The following is a 24,284-nucleotide window of genomic DNA, read 5'->3' as shown; positions in this document are numbered from 1 at the left end:
TTTCCTTTTGGGGGGGCTTCTCAGGCTCCAAAATGGCATCTCCTGTTACAGCAGCACAAATGGATTATGCCTTGAATCAATCTTATAAGCTCCAACTTGAGGGTATGGAGAAACACACACACACACACACACACACACACACACACACACACACTACACAAGAGGAGTTATTTACAGAAATAGAACAAATGTATACGAATCCAAAAGTGAAAAGGGCTGTGGCCAAAGGAGACTGCTAACTTAAACCAATGCATAAACTTTTGGCTTTAAGTACAGCTTTTCCATTGGTTGAGATTTAATCGATACAAATGTATTAACCCTCATCCCCACCCATTAATCTTTGATCTGACTACCCTAAATCAAATGATGGTCAAAAAAGATTCAATGTCCTAGATTCACAGCATGTTTTTTTATAAATAAATTTTGCAGCTGGGTGCCAGACAGATGGATTTAGGAATAAATAAAAGACCTATGTCTGCAAAGTAGATGGGATCCATATTAAGTTTAGAAATAAAATGTCAAGTAAAAACATTGAAACATGATTTTTTTATCATCATAAGCGGATAAATGAAAATTGGAGGCATTGGTGATTATGATCACTCTGAGATAATATCATTTGAAATTATTTGCTTACTAACCTCTGGGCTGCCAGTCATGTTTCAAAAGGGGCACTTGGAAACTTGCTGCAACATGGTGAGGGAAGAAGGAATAGAGGGGGAGAGGGTCCCTATAGATTCCCAGGATTTAAGGTGATACTAGCACCGTCCTGCTGGGTCTCTGTGTCCTCATCTGAGTCAAGAGGATGGTAGCATACATCTTTATTTTCCAAAGGATGTGGCATGGAATTATGAACTATTCTTCCTAGGGTTACCTCCATCAAAAGTTCTTTTGGATAATATACCTATATTTTTTTCATACTTAGAAAGTATGATATAGAAGTTCATTTATTAGAAGCCTTCCAGTGAAGAAACATGTTTAATTTATACAATCCAATTATTTTCTTTTAACTACATAACTTTCTATTCTATATTCTTCATAATAGATGTTGGGTTTCTGTAGAGCACTCTAAAATGTTGGCTCATGTATGCCTGACAGCCTTTTTAGTCCTTCACAGTAATGTAATATTGATCAAAAGTTTATCATAAAGAATTCTTATATAATCTGTTCACAAATCGCAAGTCTATCTTCCAATTTAGGCATTTTATTTGGTTCCAGACTTGAAACTAAATACAGAATAAAATGAGCAAATTTCATATCCAGTAAAATTATACTGAAAAATGATGACAAAATAATTCAGAGATATCAAAAAAATCTGCATGAAGACTATGCTGCAGATGCCAGTAATTATGTGGCTAGAAGACAAACCCTGCTCTTGCCATCCGCAGGCTCTCCAGTTCTTCCTGTAACAGAAAAAGAAAAAGAAAGAAAAGGGAAAAAAGCATTTTTCCAATTTTGTGGCTGACAATCAGGAGTTGTCTTTTTAAAATATCTGTATTTATGCATTTGAAAACCAGAGTGACAAAAGGGAGAGAATCTCATACCACTGGTTAACTGCCTGAACGTCCACAACAGCCAAAGCACTACATCTTTCTTCAGCTATCCCATGTGGGTTTCAAGATGCAAACACTGAAGCCATCTTGTACAGGTTCCCAGGATGCAATACAGGAAGCTGAACACAAAGCAAAGGAGCTTGGATCCCAGCTGACACTCCAATAGGGAATGCAAGCTTCCCACGCAACGGCCCAACCCTCTGAGCCATAGCACAGAAGTTTTAAGGGCAGATAGAAAAATTTTGCTAAATCTACATTGTCTAAACCTACAATGTGATGATAGTCATGAATGGTAGCATGGACTTGTGACTGTTGCTGAAGAACTAAAGTATTATAATAGCACAGGGAAAAATCAGTGGGGGGAGAGAAAAAGGTATGGTAGAAGGGGAAATCCTTGAGCCTATGAAACTGTCATGACAAAAATAGAAGTAAAAAAAAAAAAGGAGCCTTGTTTCAACGTTTAATAAAGGTTAGTAAGCAGTTTTTAAAACTTTTGCTAACTTTGCTTATAGCTAATTACCATTTCCCTTTTTTTGAGAAAAAAAAGGAAGAAAAAAGAAGTGGAGAGGAGAGGGAGGGAAGTGACAGAGAAAGAAGGGGATGGAGTCATGGAGGGAGGGAACGAGGAAGGAAGAAAGGAGGGAAGCAAGGAATGAAAGAAGAAAACAATTAAGGAAGCCAGAATATGGTGTATATAAGCACACAATTCATGTAATATAAAAGACCCTTATAACTGCCTGATTGACACCAGGCACGCACACCTGTAGGACCCTTCAAATAATAATATTCAGAGCTAATAATGTGTCAAAGCGTAGTTTTGCAATGCATATTGCATCTTCCTATCTCCTTTAGAAAATCTGCCTGACCAAAGGTGCACTCCAGCTCAGAAATGTTGCCTCTTTCATTTCTATCAGGCGTCTAGGGGGCCCAGGTAAAAAGTCGACCCCACTGCCAGGGATCACCATCATTTCTATTTCATTTGCTTCTGAATTGTTTATTTTTTAACTTTTAAAAAATGTATTTTGCATTCGGTCCTTGAGGTTGGGGACAAAAGTAGCTCCTGACAGTGTGGCAGCTGGGGGGGGGGGTGCCCCTGCCAGGCTGGATCCAATGCTGAGGACTCAGGCCAAAGCCACTGCCAAAAGGCATTGGGTGGCCAGTGCAACAAATGGTTCCAGGTTCTGCCTGCTGGCTGCCTGGCGGTGAACTCCGGGGTTTTTAGGATATGTAATTGGTGCCTAAGGATAAGCAAAGTGTAGTGGATAAGGACAGTGTTAGTGTAGTGAGAGATGAATTCTAGGTGATTCCCAGTAACAAGGTCATGAGACTTTTGGGTAAGTGTAGGGTTTGAGACCTGATGGTTTGAAGGGGAGTGTCCATAAGATCTATTAGGGCCAGACTGATTCACAGCCCAATTAGCAATCCTGAGATGGGCTGTTAGCATAGAGCATCACTGACTGCCAGTGATGCTGGCTCACCAGTCCACACCAAAGCTAGGGATGGGTGCCTGTCGGGCAGACTAGGTACCAATACCAGACTGGGTGGTGGAATAGTGGACTGGTCATACCTGGCAGATCAAGACACTAGCCAGCATGTGAGAAAATCAGACCGGGTGTAATCTCTGTGGGGGAAGTGTGGGCTCAACCCTGTGGAAATACAAGTCCTGCAGGTTAGCTTGCAAGCTGGGGTGGTGATGGGCTGAGAAAGGTGTGACCATGGCACTTGCCATCACTTACGGGTAAAGGAACTGATAGTAGTCTGGGCAGGTCAAGGCAGTAGCACCCAAATGCGCATCCTAAAATAGGATGTGGGCTGGGCCAGGCTGCAACTGGAAGGGGGCAGACTGGGCAGGGCCAAGCAAACCCCAAATCACAAGAAAGAATAAAAATCAGGATGGAGCACATTCATACTGAACTAGGCTCTTACACTGACTGATCTGCAAAAGCCAGGGATACTAGGCCACAAGGATCAAAGGCAAAGGTTGAGACAGGTGGGGGTCTTAGCCAACTTGGTCAGAATAACCACTGCATACACATAATCTAGAGCTGGGAATAGACTCGGTTGGGGAGCTGTGATAGTACACCCTTGCTGGGTTGAGGATTCCACGGGAGAGTGTGGGGGCTGGAATGGGGGCTGCGTTCTGGTCTGGATATGGCTGTAATCTCCCTTGGCATAACTGTGAACTGCAGCTGGGCACACCGGCCAGGGCTAGATACCACACCATCTGGTGCTCTGGAGAACCTGGGTAGATATAGGATGGACTAGGCTGGGACTCTGTCCCTAATGAGCCATGTGTGAGCAGTGTCTGGGTATGGATAAGCCTTGGCTGGGCTGCAATATCCAACATCAAGAACTGGAATGGATTGAAGGCCAGCAATGACGGCTGACCCATGGAACCACCAGTATGTGCAAGATCTGGCAAAGGAAAAGTTCTAATGGAGGAGCTTGGGAAACTCCTCTGTCGGGATACAGTCCCTACAGGTGAACACAAAAAGCACAATAGGGAGCAACCCAGACCAGACCAGAGGAAGATACCCACCATCATACATTTGGCATAGTTTGGGGGCAGACCAGGCTGCACCCGTTCACATCACCCGCTGGTGAAACTAAGCACCAGAATAGAGTATTCTTCAGGCCGGGTTTAGTCGTGACACAAACCAGGGCACATTATGGAATTCCAAGGTGGGGTGAGCCATGCCAGACATGGTTGCAGCACCCAAGCAGCACACATGAAAACTGGGGTGGGGAGTGGGCAGAGCCGGTAGGGGGAAAGTGGGCTCCCCTGCTGGACAACCACTCCCACTGGAGAGCATGAGTTGGGATGGGGGCAAAACAGACCAAGCAGGGCTACAACATCTGTGGACCTCAGGTGAGCTAGATCAGCGAAGGGCCATGTTGGACTGACTGTTCTGACTGGTGAAAGCAAAACTTAGAGTGGGTGAGGGTTGGTTGGGCTTTTCCACAGCATCAGCTGGCAGAGGCTGGTACTGGGTACTTAATCTGTCAAATTAAACTCCAGAACCACCTGGAGAGTGCATAATTTGGAAGTTGGAGTGGCTCTCCCACTGGAGAACACAAAAACCAGGACAGAGACGGGGTAACTAGACAGAACAGCACCTACCAGTATGTGTGTGGACTGGATGGTAGGGTAGGTTGGGTTGAACTAGGCTTCAATGCCCATTGACATGTACGAGAGCTAAATGGAACGTGAGACAGACTGAACAAGTCTGTGGTACCTACTAGCAAGCATGGTAACCAGGGTAGGCCTGGTAGGGGTTATGGGGAGTCGCCCCAACTAGGCTGCAACTCTGACTGGTTTGCGTGAGGGTCGAGAATGAAGTGGACAGGATCCGGCTGGACTGCAACACCCATTGGCTCGCGAGGAAGACAGGGCTGAAAACAGAACTGACCCAGCAATTGCAACCACCAGCATGTGCATAACCTGATTGGGGCGACGGACTGTGGTGGACCCTGTGCTGGCAAGCACACACAAGAATCAGGTCTGGAATCACCTCAAATGAAGTTTCTTTGGAGATCCCTCCAACTGAACTACTGATCTCAGAACCCCAACCATGAAGAGACTATGTCAGCCAGCAGATTTTGAAGAGATTTCATCCCGATTGGAATAGTGAGATTGGCAGCAATTCAGAACTGTTCAACTATCAAAACTGCTTAAGCAAGACCGTCAGAGTGCACCTCACTTCTGGAACCTGGGATGTAAGGGAAGGTGGTGGGGCTTTCCCCTTTGTTTCTCCCCTGATCCCAGATTCAGGGGAAAAAATGATGTGAAAACAATGGTATTACTCACTTTCCTGTAGCCTTTGACTATTTGTACCATAAGTAACTAAGTATGATTATCAAAAACTAAATAAAGTAAAATTAAAAAATGTAATTTGTTGATTTGAAAGTCAGAGTTAAAGAAAGACAAGCAAAGAGACATAGAATGAGAGACAAGGCTCCTATACACTGGGTTGTTCCTGATATGACCTTAATGGATGAGACCGGGCCAGAACAGAGCCAGGAGCCTGGAATTCCATTAAGGTCTCCCAAACAGGTGGCATAGACTCAAGTGACACTGGAGACCTGGATTGAGTCCTGGGTTTCTGGCTTCAACTTGATGCAACAAAGCTGCAGGCTTTTGGCAGAGTAAACCAATGGAAATCACCTTCTTGGCTTCCTTCTTTACTTCCTTCTTCTTTCTCTCTTCTTTCCTTCCTTCTTCGCACTCTCTCTGTCTCTCTCTTTCCCTGCCTTTTATATAAAATAATTTTTAAAATCAGAAAATAAATATCAAAATTTAACTATTTTATCAACAGTCACTGATTTCTATGTATTTTGGTATAGTTGATACAAAATAATCAAAATGTTGGATCAATACAATAGGTACAATGATGGAATTTTAAACAAGAATCATTAATGGTGTAATTTTTAACTTCATTAGAATTAATTCTGGATTTCCTAAAACAACAGAATGACATTTAAGATCTATACAGCCAGGGGAAAGGGAGCAAGTGATATGCAAAACCCAGACACTGACTATTCCCATATTTAGATAAACTGGGAAAATGTGAACCAAGTTATTCTTAGTCATGTAGCATTCAATTACAACTACCTAAGCTTGAAATGTGTTACTGTGGCGTTTTGGAGTCTGTTATCAGATGAATTTTGTCCCTTCTACAAATCCTGTTTGTAGTTCTAACTTCCAACACCATACAATATGAAGGTACTTGAAGATAAGTTCATCAAGGGGGCCGTTAATTGAAAAGATGCTAATTAAGCTTAACTCTAATCCAGTTTGCCTGATGTTTTTGTATGAGGAGAACGTCAGAGACACACATAGAAGATCATGTGAAGGTGCAGAAAGTCATCTGACAATCAAGAAGACATACCTCCGAAGAAACCAGTGCTGCCAATACCTTCATCTCAGACCTCCAGAAATGGGACAAAATAAAATGTGGTATTAATACCACTTCACCAATGGTACCTTATTATGTCAGAGCTAAAATAAACGTGGATTCTAAACGGTAAGCTTGGATTTATTTAGAATATTTATTAGACTTGCCTCTTTGGTAAAAATAAATGATCTGATAGAAAAGGAATAGAACCATACATTAGAGATGAAATACATGTCACAGAAAGTCCTAATTAAAATCAGTTTGAAAACATCTTTTCTGTCCGCAACACATTTTGAAATTAGAAAAAAAAATTAGCACTATTTCACAGTTATACTACCATGATTTTTTTGTCTCCCCAAGAATAGAATTCTTGAGATAATTGATTTGCAAGAGAATTGCTAATAACCCTTATATGTGATCTATGAGAAAATAATTCAATTCTAATCTGAATTTTGTTTTATGTTTTGAAGATTTATTTATTTTTATTTGAAAGGAAGATGTTATAAGCAAAGGAAGAGATAGAGAGAAGGTCTTGCATCCAGTGGTTCACTCCCCAAATGGCCACAATGGCCACCGCTGAGCTGATTCAAGGCTGGGAGCTCCTATGTGGGTGGAGGGTCATTAGATTTCTTTGCCTCCTCCACTGTTTCCTGGGGCCATTAAGCAGGGAGCTGGCTCATAAGTGGAGAAGCTAGGACTACTACTTAGTGCCGATGTGGGATGCTAGTCCCCAGGGTGGGATTAGTCCATTAAACCAAGTGCTGGTCTCATGAATATCTTAAATAACCAGAAATGTAGCTGAATATAAGATTACACCGACATTAGCTTAAAGATAGTAGAAGGAATTACTCCCACAAATTAAAGTTTATGCTGAGTTTTGTCTAGTGGTTTGATTTTTGATATCTTAGAATTTCTTCTCTTGATTTTATATGAAAAATCTGCTTTTACCATATTTGGATGATTTAGACAATATTTTGGATTATGTATTTTTAATAAAAGAAACAATCCTTTTAAACCTGTTTTTCCTCTGCAAACTTCTATCTAAAGGTGAATGCTTTACTTTTAAATGTCTTCGACTTCTAAAAATGATAACCCTAATTTACTACACCAATTTTTGAGATTCATTTACTTATTTTCTTGTGATTTCTTGTGATAAAAGATCTTTTATAAGGCAGAATTACACAGAGGAAGAGAGAAAAGGAAAGAGACCTTCCATTCATGCCAGTCTCCCATATGGATCACAAAATCACAGCTACTTGGGCTGTCTTCCGCTGCTTGCCCAGGCATACTTTCAGGTAGCTGGAAGAGAACCGTAGTAATTGGCATATAATACTTATGAGATGGGGGCAACACAGCAAGTGGCTTATCTGCTGCTCCATGATACACTGCATTAAACTTGACAAAAGATGTTAGATGCATAGAAAGACATGAAGACAGATAGAGTGCCTTTCACAGAGACGTGAATTTTAGTATCTTAGCTGTCTCTAAATTTCATCTCAACAATGTGGTCACTTCTTCCCACAGCAAACATCTGTGCTGTTGCTCTTTGTGAGACTGCACACACAGCAGAGTTTTTACTCTTCCAATCTCATTCTAATTATATCCAAGATTCAATTATAACTCAATTTGTAATGGAAAAAATAAACATGTCAGTATTTCCCAATGTGTTTGACTATGGATCCACTTGTCTCATGAAATGTGCCTTAGGATACTCCACTGGAAATACAGTGCAAAAAGGATCGGCAGGACTCAGTAAACAACTGGACTCAGAGCAGAAAATTACACTGTTCTGTGCCTTGGAAACTCGCAGTTTGATTTTTGTTTTTCAGAAAAATCAAACACTTGGAAATAAAGTATTTTTCTAAGTAGTATCATGTCTTTGCATGTCAGATGAAATTAGTAAATGTCCCTCTATAGATTGCTTATATGTTGATGAGAACTACTTCTGTCAACTTGCCTGCATTATAAAAAATGTTTGCCAAGATGTATTAACCACTACACTTAAGCTACATGTTAACATTCAGAGTTTGTATCATTGGTAGATAATATCAACAGAAAATTAAAAATAATCCTAACAATAATAGACCCTTCTCTTTAGGCCAATAAGTTGCATCTTATTGGCCTTGGGATCATCTTCAAAATTTCCTTTAGGAAATTGTTTTAGCTAGTCAGATTCTAAAAAGTTTGTTGAACCAATCTTAACATCCATCTGGTACAGTTATGAATTAATGAAGTGAATGCAATTATTGATATGTGCTCATTTTATAATCATATTGAGAGTCTCCTTTTAACTTTGGAAACATGTTTTACCAACTGATAAAAATGGCATTGTTGGACAAAACATTTTTTTAATTTATTCTTATTGGAAAGGTAGATTAGATTTTGGGGGAGAAAAACAGATAGAGAGAAAGATCTTCCATCTACTGGTTCACTCTCTGAATGGCCAATGTCCAAAGCTGAGCCAATCCAATGCCAGGAGCCAGGAGCCAGGAGCCTCTTCCAGGTCTCCCAGGCAGACACTGGGTCCCAAGGCTTTGGGCTGTGCTCGACTGCTTTCCCAGGCCATAAGCAGGGAGCTGGGTGGGGAGTGGAGCACCTGGGATTTGGTGCTTTTATGTAAGTATTGAACCATTCAGCCATTGCACCAGGCCCTGCATAAAAAATTTTAGAGGAAGATTTCACCTTTAAATAGTTTGCCTTTGACAGGATGGAAAGATTCTTCTTGTTGACCAAATATAATTGTAAAAGCTTGCTTTCTTGAAACATGCATTTTAATGAAATATTATAGTTTAATTTTGCACCTAAACTTCCTAGAAAAAGTTAACAACCCTCAAAGAACCAATTGCTATGACATCCTTTGTGAATTCCACCTATATTGGAGTTTGTGATTCTCTGTTAGTCTAGACTCTTTCAAAGCCACCCAGTGCACATCTCAGAGGTGTCTGTATAAAAAACAGTTTTTCAGACTGCCTGCATTATAAAAAATGTTTGCCAAGATGTATTAACCGCTACACTGATCACTAGTGGGAAACCAAATATGTCTCTCATCTTTCCACAATGTTATAAAGAAGAACACAAAAATAAATGACCAGAAATCACTTCATTTTTTTCATATTAATTTCTTTGGCAGAGACAAGGCCTAGGATTTTTTTTAAGGAACGTGTCTGAAACAAATCGGATCTTTCATAGTAATAACATGACATTCTAAAAGCAAGTTGTTGTTTTTAAGAGCTTCTCGGCTTAAAAAATGAAGTAACCAAAGGCTGAACATGTGCTGTGATGATTACATTTTGCCAGAAAAGTCCATTGCCTCTGGCTCCTATTTTACAACCAAAATTAGCCCTAGTTCTGGGCTGTGGTTGCAGCTCTAAGCCATGCCTCCTTTAAGAGATAAGGGATATGGATCACACCACAACAGACACAGAAAAATAAAAATAATTAGATAAAACATCATGAAACGGACCAGGCCATGCAATATAAAGGTTTTGATTGAGAAAACACTCATTTCTTATAACAGATTGAAGACTAACACTTATTTTATTATATATGGAGATCGTAATAAAGCCAATCATATTAATACGGCAATATTCCCAGGCAGGATTAAAACTCAATTGTAAAAGTGACTGGGGATACATCCTACACAACTTAGGTACTGGCAAAACTATCTTCCACGAAGGCTGAATATGTAGTTGTACTTACACATGTGCATAGATAAATGCACAATGATTTATAGGTATCAAAATAAAACATCGGTTTTAGATGTCAAAATCTAAATGAAAAGACGCAACCCTAATCATGTACTCTCCATGTGATCCTATGTCTGTTTCAGTTCTCCTTCATTCAGTCATCAACTAAGAAATCGGGATCTAAATGAAAATTCTGATTCTACCTCAATATAGTAGGCACAAAACATCATGGCTTGCACATCTGCCTTGAGAAACCTGTGATCTTGACAGCAGGAGTGAGTGAATGCTAGATTCCACAGCTGCATGAGGTTTTATATAAGCTGTATCTTTGGAATCCAGAAAAATTAAAAGTGTATCCTAGGATATGATCACCACTATCATTGGCATTGTTAGTACTTAGAATGTGGACTTTGTTAAGCAATCCATATCGTTATTTTAGCTCCACACATGTGGCAAGACGTTGTTTTCTGATTTCACTTTTGAAAGGAAGGTATTGATGCCTGCAGAGGTTAAAGAGCTTGCCTAAAGTCCTATTAACAGCGAACACTGGACAGACTCAGAGTCAAACTTCAAGAGGACAGCTCTCAACACAAAGCCCACATCCTCCTTTGCGAGAAGTGCAGTCAATCTGACAGCTGTGGAAGCAGGTCCAGGCTAAGAAAGTCAGTGATCTTATTTATCTTGCTCGATGCTTTATCTGTGACTGCAATGCAGGTAATGGTCAGAATTAACTGATTCTCTTCAAATCAGCAGACAATTACATTTAGGGAAATCTGCATTTTATTGTCATTAACTTTTAGACATATTTTAATTAGGTTTTTAGTATAAAGAAGCTAATTTTCCATTATTTCATCTTTACTTTCAACCATAACCCCCTTGCCCTCCACACACACACACTTTTAGGAAATCAGTAGTAATTTTCTAAAACAAAATCCAATTGGTCTTAAAACTATCTGAGTTCCACATTCCCAGTTCTCAGTTTTCAGCCATCACCCTCTACAACATCCTCTACTATGCTCTGTATTTTCATACAATGAAAGAAAATTAATCCCTTTCATTGCATGTGCTCACTTAAAAATACGATATTACAGATCATCACAGACAACATTTTGACACATTTCAACTTCAACTGGCACCAAACCCATCTGTGACCTACGTCCTCTCAAAGCTTTTGTTGACGTTTCTTTTTGAAGTGTGTAAGAGTTCCAACTTCCTCCACAAGGGTTCATTGGCCCGTGGGTTCATTGGCCTGTGGGTCCCTGTCTCATTGTTACCCTGTGTTTTGCTGGGCTCCCCACTTGCAACTCTCTAAGGATCCATGACTGAGTTGAATTAAACCTTTGCAATTTGGCAGGAGTAGGAAGAACACATAAAACCTGCCAGCTGTCAAGGAGGTAAATGGTGATTTTGTTTCACTTTTTAATGAATTAAGGCAGGATTGAAGCCTATCCAAAGACAGCGTGTTTGGTCTTTTTAAAGATAAAAAAAAAAAAAAATGAAAGAAGGATGTCTTCTTCGCTCCTGGCAGTGAAATGCAGTGAGGTGCTGATGATTTAGGATGGGCAGCCAACACTTCAGGAAAACTATCTGAAGTCAGTTAGTTTGCTGGTTACTTTGGTATCCAACCAAAGGTATACTTTTGGTTTGAAGCAAGCAGACACCTCCCCATTCTTGGTCAGGAAAACTGCTCTGCCTCTGACCTTCCCCCAAGACAGTAAGGAACCTGTTTTCTTAAACGATATCATCTCACAAATCCCCAGCAAAGTTGGTGGAGCATACTCTAATAAATGTACATACCATTTATTTGGTGTCTTCTTTTCTTTCCTTTTTTCATAGCTAAAAATAGTTGATATAGATCAATGTCAATTTGATTGGGGAACCACAGCAAACTTGTTTGAGACAATGAAAAAGGTTGATTGCACGTCCTGCTAAAGAACCCAAAGTGATAACTTAGTAGGTCCTTAAAGGCATTTTGTATACAATTTAATCCAAGTTTGCCCAGTCATGAACTCATCTTTTTAGAAACCTCACAGGTTTTGACTTGTCACTTTTGTCCAAATATCAGGAAATTTAAATGCCTTAAACTTAGACTTCTATTTTGTATAGGTGCTATATGGAAACACACACACATACAAACTCAAGAAAAGTTGATTCTGTTGTTATCCTACTTTCAATTGTATGTTTTCTCAAGGACAACCTAATCGGAAGTTTGCTTTCTCCCATCTTCTGTCAATATTTCTAAGGTTTACTGTTTGTCCGTTTCCTCTGTTAATTGATAAATTCTGTCAATATTAACAATAAAATTGTGTTTTCTTCTTTTGTTTGTGTATTGCCTTATAAACTATCAAGAACATCCAGTCCATCTCACCGACTGATCATCATCTGTGGTCCAGTCTCACATGCTTTCTTTAACAGGGTTCATAAAACAGAATATGGAAATGTTACTCTCCCTGATAAAAGGTATGCATTCAGCCCTGTCTCCTGAAATGATGCTAAACTTAGAGGAGGCAGGGATTAAGTGGCATGCTCTTTTCTAAGACACAGTGTCAGAAAAGCATGGCTCAAAATGCCTTTTTCCTCTGAAGCCAAAAGCAGAAAGGCAAGTTACTATCCCCCAAATTGAAAAACACATTGAGAAACACTTTTGACAAAATAATTGTATCTCTATTTTATTCATGTGTATTTCACCAGAATATTAAAGCGAAATACAGAATCAGTAAAAGAATGTAGTTTAAAAGTATTTAAGGGATGGCATTATTTCAAAGCTACACTAAGTATGGGATTTTTCCTGGAGTTGAAATGTCCATTATTTTGGAATGTGTAACACATTTGTCTTACGTGCACTTGCAAGTAATTTGAAATCAGTACACATACACGTGCACACTCAGCTCTGCACAATTAATCTCATTGCTGGGAGGAGAGCTACTTTTTTTTTGCTGTTCAGACTGAGTGGCTTATAACCACAGGAAGATGTTTCCCACAGTCCTGGAAAATGGAAAGTCCAAAATCAGGCGGTGACTGATGGAGAGTCTCTGACACTCACCCCCAAGTCCACAAACAATGACTTATTGTTGTGTCCTTGCCTGATGGAAATGTGAGGGTCTTTTTGGGATCTGTAAGAGCACTCATCCCATGCAGGAAGATCCTCCCATCATTACGTAACAGATCACCCTAACACTATCATGTTAGCATTTGGATTTCAACACGTGAATTTTGAGTGGATACATTCTAGCACTGTACTAAGCATTGGAACATGATTGCCTTTTCGTAAAATCTCTTAGGAGTTAGATTTCTATATTTATCATCTGTAGGTAAATGAAGTAAAACAAAGAAGAACTGTCCAAAGTTTAACTGCATTACCTTTGGTGGAACCATAGGTTTGAATCCAGAAAGTCTTTTTTTATTTTAAATCTTATATTAGTAAGTACTATTTCAGCTTTACATAATTGTGTTATCATTTCATATTTCTTAAATTGCTCTATAAACATTTACATGTCATCTTTAACAGAAAATGCACATTGAATAATATAGATCACATTTTTAAAATTTTATCTAAAATATTAGTTTCAGATTACTCAAATCCCAAATCAGCTATTCAAGTTCTTAATTGACACAAAAATGATTAATATATCTTAAAACACATGTACTCTCAACTTTAAAATCCTTATTTTGAAAGAAATGTTACTCTTTTGAATTTTAGGTATTAATGTGGCTCTTCTCAAAATTAACGTTCCCTGAACTAACACAACTAAATATACAGCATTTTCTAAATTGTCTAATATCCTAGGCTCATTGTTTTCTTAGGAAATTTTCCATTACTTACGCAATATTGGACCCTCAGGCTCAAGTATTGGGGTCCTGTATTTGCTGCTTTTACCAGTTCGTTGGGGGAGAGCTGGCTCAGTCATGGAGAAGCCAGGACCAAGAACGGGCAGCTAAATGAAACACTGGCATCACAGGTAGTTGCTTTACTCACTACAGTACAACACCAGTCACACACACACACACACACACACACACACACATTTTTCAGGTTACAAAAATTATTCTTCATGAGACTAAAGAAAATATCCTGTTGAAGAATGATCAACACATCAAAAGTGTGCATAATTCATATTTGCAATGAAATGAAAGTACATAAATGTTTAGGACTCATACATTCACAAAGAAACTATTTTTCTAAGCAACTCAGAGTTAAGGGATAGGTTATAATTGGAATTAGAAAATACTTGAAAACCAAAAATATATATATGAAACATAATGCCAGATTATAATATATGCTACTATATACAAACACATATATTATTGTTTATATTTTCTTTGAGGTTACAGAATCCATTTTTTTGCCAACACCTTTTGTCATTTTTGGTGACCTTTATTCAATTCAGTGTAACTGCAGGGGAAGCATCCTATTTTTTTCTCCGAACATTTTTCCAGCTTTTTAAGCCAAATGTGTGCGTAATTACAAAATTCATTTTTCTGTCTGTGAGTATTTGGATTATTTTAAGACTAATAGGTGTATGCTTGTCTACTATTTTTCTTGTAAACGCATTGTACATATTTCATCACGGATGCTTGGCCTTTTCCTAAGCACACTGTTTGGCTGCGTGTTTTGCTGGGGTCTGGCAACGACAACCCTCCTCTGCTGCCTTGGGTTTACAGATACACCCAGCTGACAGGGCTCATCTTGGGCTTGCTCAAATCCTCCCACTGAATTCTAACAGTGCCCAGTCTTCATTTCACCCTATCCATCACACCATTCTTTTACTTCTGAGACTCAGATTAATATGGATATGCATGAAATTACTTCCAACAGTTCATGGTAAAATGAAATGTAAAAATAGTCTTAGTTGTTTAATAAAAAAGCCTTTTAACATAGATTTCTCATAAAATACCTTTTCTCAGACTTTTTCAAGATCCCTCATATGTATGTATTTTAACTTTTCTGCACCAAAACAAACTCATAGTTTAATAGCATTTTCCACAAACATTTATACCATAACATTTATTTCTTCTAGAGAAAATGGTGCTTGCAAAAGCAGACATTTTCTAAGCTTTTATAGCAAATCAGAGACTAAAAGTCCACATTCAAATCCAAGTTTTTTTTAATGCCAACATATAGTTGTTGCCCTGTACTGGTAAGTAAAGACTGACCAGCAGATGATACTGAGTCTGCAAGACAAAAAGTTACATATAACAAAGTGTATTTCTGCAATATTTTAGAAAAAAAACAATGACAACTATGAAAGCATTGTATCAGTAATGAGAACTCTTGGCTACCAAGCAGTAACAATATTTTCCTTAGTGCAAGCCACATCACAGGATCTGGGAAATTTTAAGGGTTAGACTTAACACAAGAAGAAGATATCAGCAATTGCATATTTCAAAATAAAAACTTCAATGAGAACAACTGTCCACAAAAAAGAGCACCCAAGAGGCGACAGACTATTAGCCTTCTCTCCAGTTCCCATAAATCCAGACCAAAGTTGCCAAAGTCACAATTCACAGCGGATGCAAAGGGAAATGTGTGGTGGCGGAGGGGATGGGGCCGGGGATCCCCCTTTTAACAGTTGGCTAGTTTTCTGGAAAATAACAATAAATTTGCCCAACTTCATCTGAACTTGCTCAGCTCTATTGAGCCCTTCATCCATAATTAATGTGAAGTTTTCACCATTGCTGCCAGTTCCACATGTCTTTATCCTGCTGCTTTCCCCCTGTGGTTTGATGATAAAAACCACAGACATTCACAAGTGCACAGGAAATTCAAAAGAGCCTTTTAAAAAAAAGGTTCTGGTTTTGTTTGGCATATATAGATTTTGGAGTCTGAAATAGAACAAAACCGAAATTTAAAAGGAAGCTTAATGAGGTAATTCCACAAGAACCTAAAGTCACTGAATGAATTCAAGCAAGTTGATGCAAATTGAAGCTTCAGTACACACAATCTTGATTGTAATCCTCCTGTTTACCTGGACTAACATGGAACCGATTCTTTTTGTTTTATATTTTTGTATAATCAATTCAAAGCTTTATGTTATGGAAATATTTTGGTGTTTAATAACTTGTATACATTTTAAATAAAATGTAATTCTCAAAATGTAAACAATTGATTTTTACTCCTAAATCTAGACGCTTTCACTTCAGATAACATATCTTGCTGCAATGTTTAAGAATAGCTAATACAAGGGCCAACACTGTGGCATGTCTCTGACAATAATGACATGTTGCATTAGAGTATTTGTTGAGTATTGGCTATATCATTTCCTTGTAATATTCCTGGGAAGGCAATGGATAATTGTCGAAAGTGCTGAGAGCCCTGCCACTGATGCAGAGCTCCTGATGGAGGTCCTAGAACCAAGTTTTCGCCTGGCCAAAACATTGCTGATGTGGTCATTTGGGGACTGAATGAGTGGATGGAAAAATCTCTCTCTCTTTCTGTCTCTCTCTTTTCTCTCTGTGTGTGTGTATTCGTCTATTTTGTTCTGCCTTTCAACCAAATATATAAATAAATATTTTAAGAAGAAAATCAGTATTTTTGCAAAGTGTAATCTTCTCCAAAGGTTGCCAAAAAGTATATAGAGATAATATGCTTAAGGTTTTCTTTAATCACTCACAAGGGAGAATGACGGAGAACACAAACACACGCATACAGATGCTCACTCGGGCATGCCAAGTGGCAGTTTCACCTGCTGTGGAGATAAACACTTGTGAAGGTCACAATCTAGGAATTTAAGATCACTGATAAAGTGAGCCCCAATCCTAGGACTAAGAAATATGTCTGTTCCCCATATATTTGTACATATTCTAACATTCTTGTTTAATAACAGGGGATAGAAGCTTTAAAACAAAACAAAGCAAACAAACAAACCAAATGGAGCTCTCAGGCCCTATTTAAGCAGTCTCTACAGAAAAGCAAAAGGGAGACAAAAACAAGAACTTTTGTGGAAATTTTAGTCTCTGATACCACAATTGCAGCAAACAGTAAATAAAAGTTGTTTCCTGCTAGATGGTTAAACCTTATTCCAAACGTCTATCTATCCCTGTTTATTTTTGCAAAAAGCATCTAGAGCTTTCAGCAATAAGGTTCAAGCCATGACAAAGGCGCTCATGAGCGTGTGCACGCACACATACAGACACACACAAGACGAAAGCACGGGACAGAATCAGTCTGATTGGCACAGGTTTTGGAATTCTCATTCTAGATAATTTTAGACAGCAATGATTGATATACCATGAATTCTAATGGGAACGTGAGTATCATGAAGTAACAGATGGTTGAAGTAGGCATAGATGGAAATTCTGAGAGTTAAAGGGAATACTAGAAGTCAACTACACTGCGCTTTGGATTGCTTTACCCAACAACTGTATACAACAAAGTAAGCACTGATCTTTCATGGGTATCAACTTTTCTTCCAAACAGAAAAAAAAAAAAAAGAAATAAATGAAAATGGAGAAACTAAATATTTAAGAATTATGGAAAACTTAGGAACGTGTCCATAGGGGCTGTTGGTTCTACTGGCCTCTAACTTTGTCTTTCAAATATAGCAGAATAAATCAGGAAGATACTTTGCCATTAATCATTAAGGTTTCTAAATAAACTTGTTTGGGCCCAGCTACATCCTCACTGTGCAAGTGCTTGGATCCCCAGTAGGCACTGTTCATTTCCCATCCAGCTTCCTTCTTACAGCCTGGAAAAGAAGTACAGACTGCCCAAAACCTTGCTCCCAAATGAGAGGCCCAGTAGAAACTCCTGGCTCCTGCCCTTGGGTCAGCTTAGTTCTTTCAATCATCTGGGGAGGGAACCAGCAAATGGAAGATCTTCTTCTCTACTCTCCTCCACAAATCTGATCTGCCTTTTCAATAAAAATAAATACATCTTAAAAATAAAGAAAGAAATATAGTTTATTTTGCCTTATAATATTTCCACAAATCAGATATTAAAATCTTCCATTGCTCAAATGTCTTATGAAACTATTATCATGCTCTTATTATTACTTTTATAATTATTCTAATGTCACATTTTCCTTTTGTCACTGAAAGAACTCTAAACTGTCTTTCTCCTATGGTCTCAAAGAGCTTTAGAATTTGCCACATGAATCTTCTAAGACGTCAGCTTAGGATTTCTAACACCTTGACTTAGATTTGATTGGAGGCCTGCCTTGAAAAAATGTCACCTCAGGTTTTAGGAAAGTATTAGATGAACTTTGAACAGTTAAATATATTCAATATTTTAACAACTACAAATGATCATATCTGCGTGGTCCCTCCGAGGTAACCCATGCAAATTTGAAGCCATACTGCAGTCTGTCCTGTGCAACACACAGGGTGACAGTAAAGAGACTATTTACATCCAATTTCAAAACATCCATCAGAAAAACCACAGGTTAAAAGGAGCAATCCCCATTTTCCAGTTTTTCTAGAGAGAGATCAATAGAGTTTGTTTCCCTTGTCATTTTGATCTTGAAACATGTCTTCTGAAAGGGCCAAGAAAGCAGACTCTTTGCACAGAATCCCTGCGGTAAGGTCATGGTAGCTATTTTAATGTGCAGCTCCGTCACTGCCTAAAACAACTGCACTGTGCTTGACTATTTGGTTCTGAGGCCAAGTAAACTGAAAACAAAAGAAAACTTCCAGGAATAACAAAAACATAGTGTCAATAACCAAAACAAGGTCAAACTGCCAGATGGGACTTCGACATTTCATTTTATTTCTGCTCCCGATTCTAGATTCTTGTTAATGTGACACTGTGGGGGGAGCATGTTACGTCTTAAGTAATGGTTTCTCTGCCATACACTTGGAAGACATTGGGTTGTGTCTCTAACTCCTGGATTTAATCGTATTGGACTTCAGCTATTGCAGGCATGTAGGGAGCAAACTGCCCAATGGGAGTCCTGTTTTTTTGTCTTTATCTGTATCTCTGCTCAGAAATAAATAAATAAAACCAATTTTTAAAAAATTTTAGATAACAACAACAGTTCAATGATGTTAAACATCCGTAAGGGACTTTGTTGATGTATATAAGTGCATCTTATACATAAACTCATCCCTGCAACAAATACTCTATGAAGACCTTCTTTGAACCAGCCCATACACTGGATGCAGGCACCATCATTTTTTGCATTTCACGCATGAAAACACTGAGTTTTAAAGAAGGTCATGTTTTGCACAAGGTCATTTGCTAAATTTTTAGGCTGGGATTTGAACCCAAATGTGCTTGAGGCAAAGACCAGAGATGAGGCTTTGTATTGCCTTCCGTGGGGCCACTTTTAGCTGCCAAGTATGTTATCCCAGCCTCACCTACCTCTCAGATACGCTTCTTGTGTTGTTTTTGGATGTAAGCCCAGTCAAACATTCACTGTAACAATGTAGAGAACTCAAGACTTGGGATATATATTTTTTTTACATACCACTTCTGTCAAGCCACTGTTTGCAAATTATTGCACAAGGTGCCACAATAGTGCCTGGCTGAACCAGAGGCCATTTCTTGACAAATCCAGTCCTACGATAACAGTTTTAGCCCAGAAATGAGACTACCATAAACCGAGTGGTTTTGGGCCTCTGTGTTTTGGCCCGGCACGGGTCTGGAAAGATGTCAGTTTTCTAAGCAAACATAACCTCTGGTTGCATTAATTGTGGAAATAAAGTTTCAACTTGTTCCCTTCATTGAGGCAGCTTATAAATCTACCATTTGTTGAGTTCAAAACTGGTGAACTGTGATGACGACAAACATGATGGACTTACCTGAGTACTCAAAAGTCCCTAGGTTTCTCAATAACAATGGCATTTTGCTAGAATGTCTGTGAAAAGACCCTTGAGAACAACTGGTTGGGATGTAAAAGCTGCCTTCCATTGACACGTTGGAGATCTTTCATGCCCAAAGCAAAAGAGAAAGAAATATTTCTGTCTGATTCTATTATTTAGAAGTTAACACAGAAAAAAGCTAATAAGAAGAAAATCACAGACCATCGTCGGGGGTTCCCCTGGGGACATGGTGTGCCCTCTGCCTATGGCCTCCCACATGGGCTAAGCAGGTGGAGATCCAAGGGCACTCTCCCATACCACCCACTTCCAAGCCACCAGTCCTAACTGTGGACAGTGAGGGACATGGATATATCCTTTCCACAGAATTTTATAATTATATGTGCCTGTGCAGAGTCAGGAACACACATACATAGTCACTACAGCCATGCAACCTTTGCTTGTCTTCTACTAACAGTCATTCCAGACAGGTCAAGATTGCCTTAAAAGCAGTGGCTTCTTCCTGCTCATTTGGGCAAAGAGAATGGGAGAAAGAAGTGTGTCCCTGTGCCACGGCAACTCACCAGAACTCTTCCCTTGATTTAGCTCCTGTCCCAACCAGAGTCAGTGTGGTTTCAGAGATTCTGTGCCAGCCAGTACTCCCACCGCTTCCTTCGAATCTGCTGCCCATAGTCTCTGGCGTGTTGTCTCTTACTTAAGGTGATAGGGAGCTGTGTTGCTTTGAAAAACAAAAATCCATGCTAGAAATGGCATTTAAGTAAATTTTAGCTGAATATAACCAAGTTATCAAATATTAATTCACAGAGTTACCAAATGCCTAGTAACTATAAGGTATTTCTAAAGGATTATCTGTAACAGCTAACAATTAAAACCAATATAAATTATTCCAGTTATAATTATTGACTTGTGGATCGTTAGTTATCTTGCATAAAAGTAATTTGCCATCAAAAAATTCTTTGCTTTATAAATCATGGATTGAAGTTTTATGAAAGTAATTTTTGTGTGACTGTTGTAATAAAGATAGCATGCATAACAAAAATCAGTATGTATGGTTTTATTTCACCATACTCTTTAGTATCAAACTAATTCAGAATTGATGAATAAAGTCACCTTGATACATGGGGAGATAAATATTATTTGAATCACAAAATGTAGCATAATAAGGAAGGACATCATTAGAGTCAGTCAAATGGATACAATAGTGCTTTGTTCTTAGATACCTTACCATAAAGTTAATTGACGTACTAAACTAAAATGACTCTGGCTTTCTTTTATGGAAAATATGCCATTGTTACATTGGGAAAAAAACTGAGCTGGTGTCATCACAGCACCTAACTTCAAAGCATACTACAAAACCATAGTAATTAGACCAGCACGGTACTGACATAAAATCCATGCATAGATCAATGGAACAGAATAGAAAACCCAGACATTACTCTATACTCATATAATCAACTGATTTTTTTAAGATTTTTTTTCTTTTTATTGCAAAGTCAGATATATAGAGAGGAGGAAAATCTTCCATTTGATGATTCATTCCCCAGTAAATGTAACGGCCAGAGCTGAGCTGATCCGAAGGCAGGAGCCAAGAGCTCTTCTGTGTCTCCCATGCAGGTGCAGGGTCCCAAGACTTTGGGCCGTCCTTGAGTGCTTTCCCAGGCCACAAGCAGGAAGCTAGATGGGAAGCAGGGCACCAGGATTATAACTGCCCATATGGGATCCCAGCGGATTCAAGGTGAGGACTTTAGCAGCTAGGCCTCCATGACAGGCCCTAGCTCACTGATGTTTACCAAAAACACCTGGACTTTACAATAGAGAAATGACAATCTATTTAATAAATGGTACTGACAAAATTGGATGAATGTATGTGGAAGAGTGAAATTAGATTACTGCCTCTCACCATCTACAGCAATCAATTTAAGATTAACTAAAGACGAAATTTAAGATGTGAGACTATGAAGTTGTTGCAAGAAAATGTAGAGAAAACACTTCAAGACTCATGTAGAAAATGACTTCTTGCATAAGACCCTCAAGTTCAGGCAGCAAAAGCAAAACTGAACAAATGGGACTAAAATAACCTTGATACATGGGCAGAGAAATATTATTTGAATCACAAAATGTAGCATACATTAGAAGGACATCATTAGAGTCAGTCAAATGCCTATATGAGTGTTCTGTTGTTCTATGGAGAAGTGGCTGCTGCAGTCAAAGGAAAGGGTGAAGAAAGTGAAGAGGCAGCCAACGGAATGGGGAAAAAAAAACATGTGCAAGCTACTTTTCCAATAAAGTATTGAAACATACAACCCGGTAAATAATTGGCAAAAGACTTCAATAGATAGTTGTAAAAAATTCAAATAGCCAATAAATATATGAAAAAACCCTCAACATCAGTAGCCACAAGAAGTTCAAATCAAAACCTTAGATATCAGCCTACACCCTGTCTGAACAGTTATCATCTTATTTTTAATTTTAAAATGGGATATTAAGAGATTTAATGTGGTTCATTAATATAATTTGAAAATATAATGATGTCCCCATTTTCCCTTTCGCCCTTTCTCCTTTTGTGTTTTTTGCTTACGTGACATAATTTTGACAAAGATACAACACTCCACTAAGTGAAGATTTCACCAGGTAAAATGACCATGGTTCACAAAACATGAAGCAAGAGCTATAGAAAATAATCCAACAGAAAAATGTCAATCTCACTTGAAAATAATCACAGATTATAATGGAGTATAATTCTTAACAGCAACTTATTTTTCATAATACTTGCATTCCCTTTCTTTTTATTTCATCAAGCTAGTTATTACTCCTTGAAATGTTTGCTCTTTAATACCTTTTATTGAAAAGCTGGTTTGCTCCCAGATGGTCTCCACAGCTATTGCTAAGCTGACCGAAAAGAAGGTCGTTAGGAGCTTCAGGGTCTCCCACAGAGGTGCAAGGGTCATGAACCATAACCTTGTTTTTCCAGCCATAAGCAAAGAGCTGGACCAAAGTGGAGTAGCTGGCACACGAACCAGTGCCCATATGCAATACTGCACCACAGAGTAGAGGATTAGCTGCTGTACCACCACACTGGCCCTGAAAAACATTTACTTTTTGAAAGTCTGAATTTTTATATACTTCATGGTTTATACTGCTGGAAGCTTTCATTAGGCAAGAAATATTGGAACATGATTTTAACAGACTGCAGAAAAAACAAGTCTTCATTGAACCAATACATTGATTATTAAATGAATGAAATGTCTTAGCTATAAAGAGGTTCTCTATGTTGTAGGGTACAATTGCAGCGGTAGTCACTGATATCTCTTAACAAAAGTAAAAGCCTGTATGCCTGTATGTTCTCTGTGCATTCATTTCAGTAACCAGTGACTGATTCTAGATGGCAGAGGGTCTCTTTCCAAGATAGAATGTAATACCAACAGGCAGCTCCCCCCTTTACTGCTTAGCTCTAAGGTTCAAAATGAAAATGTCGTCGTTAGTGCATTTCTGTTTGAAGCCATACTAACAGAATTGTCCATTCCCTAGAGACAGACTACTTCCCTTTGTGTTACTCAAAGTGGCCACTAAAGGTCACTGTTACTCCATAGACACAGACCCACCACCCAACCTGGACCCAGGTATGCAATCTGGGAACTTTCTACCTCCATCCTTGCACAGCAAAGGAAGTACTTGGAAGGAGGCAAGTTTACTTAGTACACCAGCCCTGTTTCAGATACACCTGGATAAGTAGTTTGATAAGAAAGTTCATTCACATCTCTGAAATTGCAGGAGAATCATTAAAATTTTAATGAATGTCATTTCAAAGTCAACACAGGGTTTGCATGAAGTTCAAGAATTATAGTCTGCTCCAGAAAAAAAAATAATAGTTTATTTTAAAGTGAAATAAGTCATTTTGGGGAACTGCATTCGCGATCTCAAACCATGACTGACTTCAGTTATCACTGTTCTCATTTGAAGAGAAAGAAAGTGAAGGTGCCAAGAACTCAGCTTAAACCATCTGTAAAAGTAATGACATTACATAGAGGAGACCTTCCTTTTCACAGATGGCAACCTGAAAAATTCAGGAAATGTTCATATTTGAAACTGTGGAATTTCTTAGGGATGAGAACACAGTTGATATATATATATAATTTGTAGGGAATTCAATTCAAAGAGCAAATATAGATGCATAATGTCACTAACAGCAAACAGTACATAAATAGTAAAACAATAACTATCATTTACTTTAAATGTCAAAATAGTAAATAGAAAAATATCAAGGATTATGCCTGTGGAAATTTATGATCACGAATTGCTGGAGTAGCAAACAGAAATCAACATTTGGCAATAACCAGTTAAAAACACAAGCGTGTTTTCTTGACTATAGGATTATTAGGACTTCAAAAAACACTTAT

The 24,284-nt window shown here is 38.6% G+C and overlaps 1 pseudogene; it reads left to right on the top strand.

The window, feature by feature from the left end:
• Positions 1 to 24,284, top strand: part of LOC121147508 — a 79,682-nt pseudogene that overhangs the window by 3,706 nt on the left and 51,692 nt on the right.

The sequence above is a fragment of the Ochotona curzoniae genome, unplaced genomic scaffold (genome assembly GCF_017591425.1).
Source record: "Ochotona curzoniae isolate NIBS_2020 unplaced genomic scaffold, NIBS_Ocur_1.0 scaffold_4506, whole genome shotgun sequence".
NCBI lineage: Eukaryota > Metazoa > Chordata > Mammalia > Lagomorpha > Ochotonidae > Ochotona > Ochotona curzoniae.
Note: the sequence above shows the minus strand (reverse complement) of the source record. Positions and strands in the feature narration are given on the sequence as shown.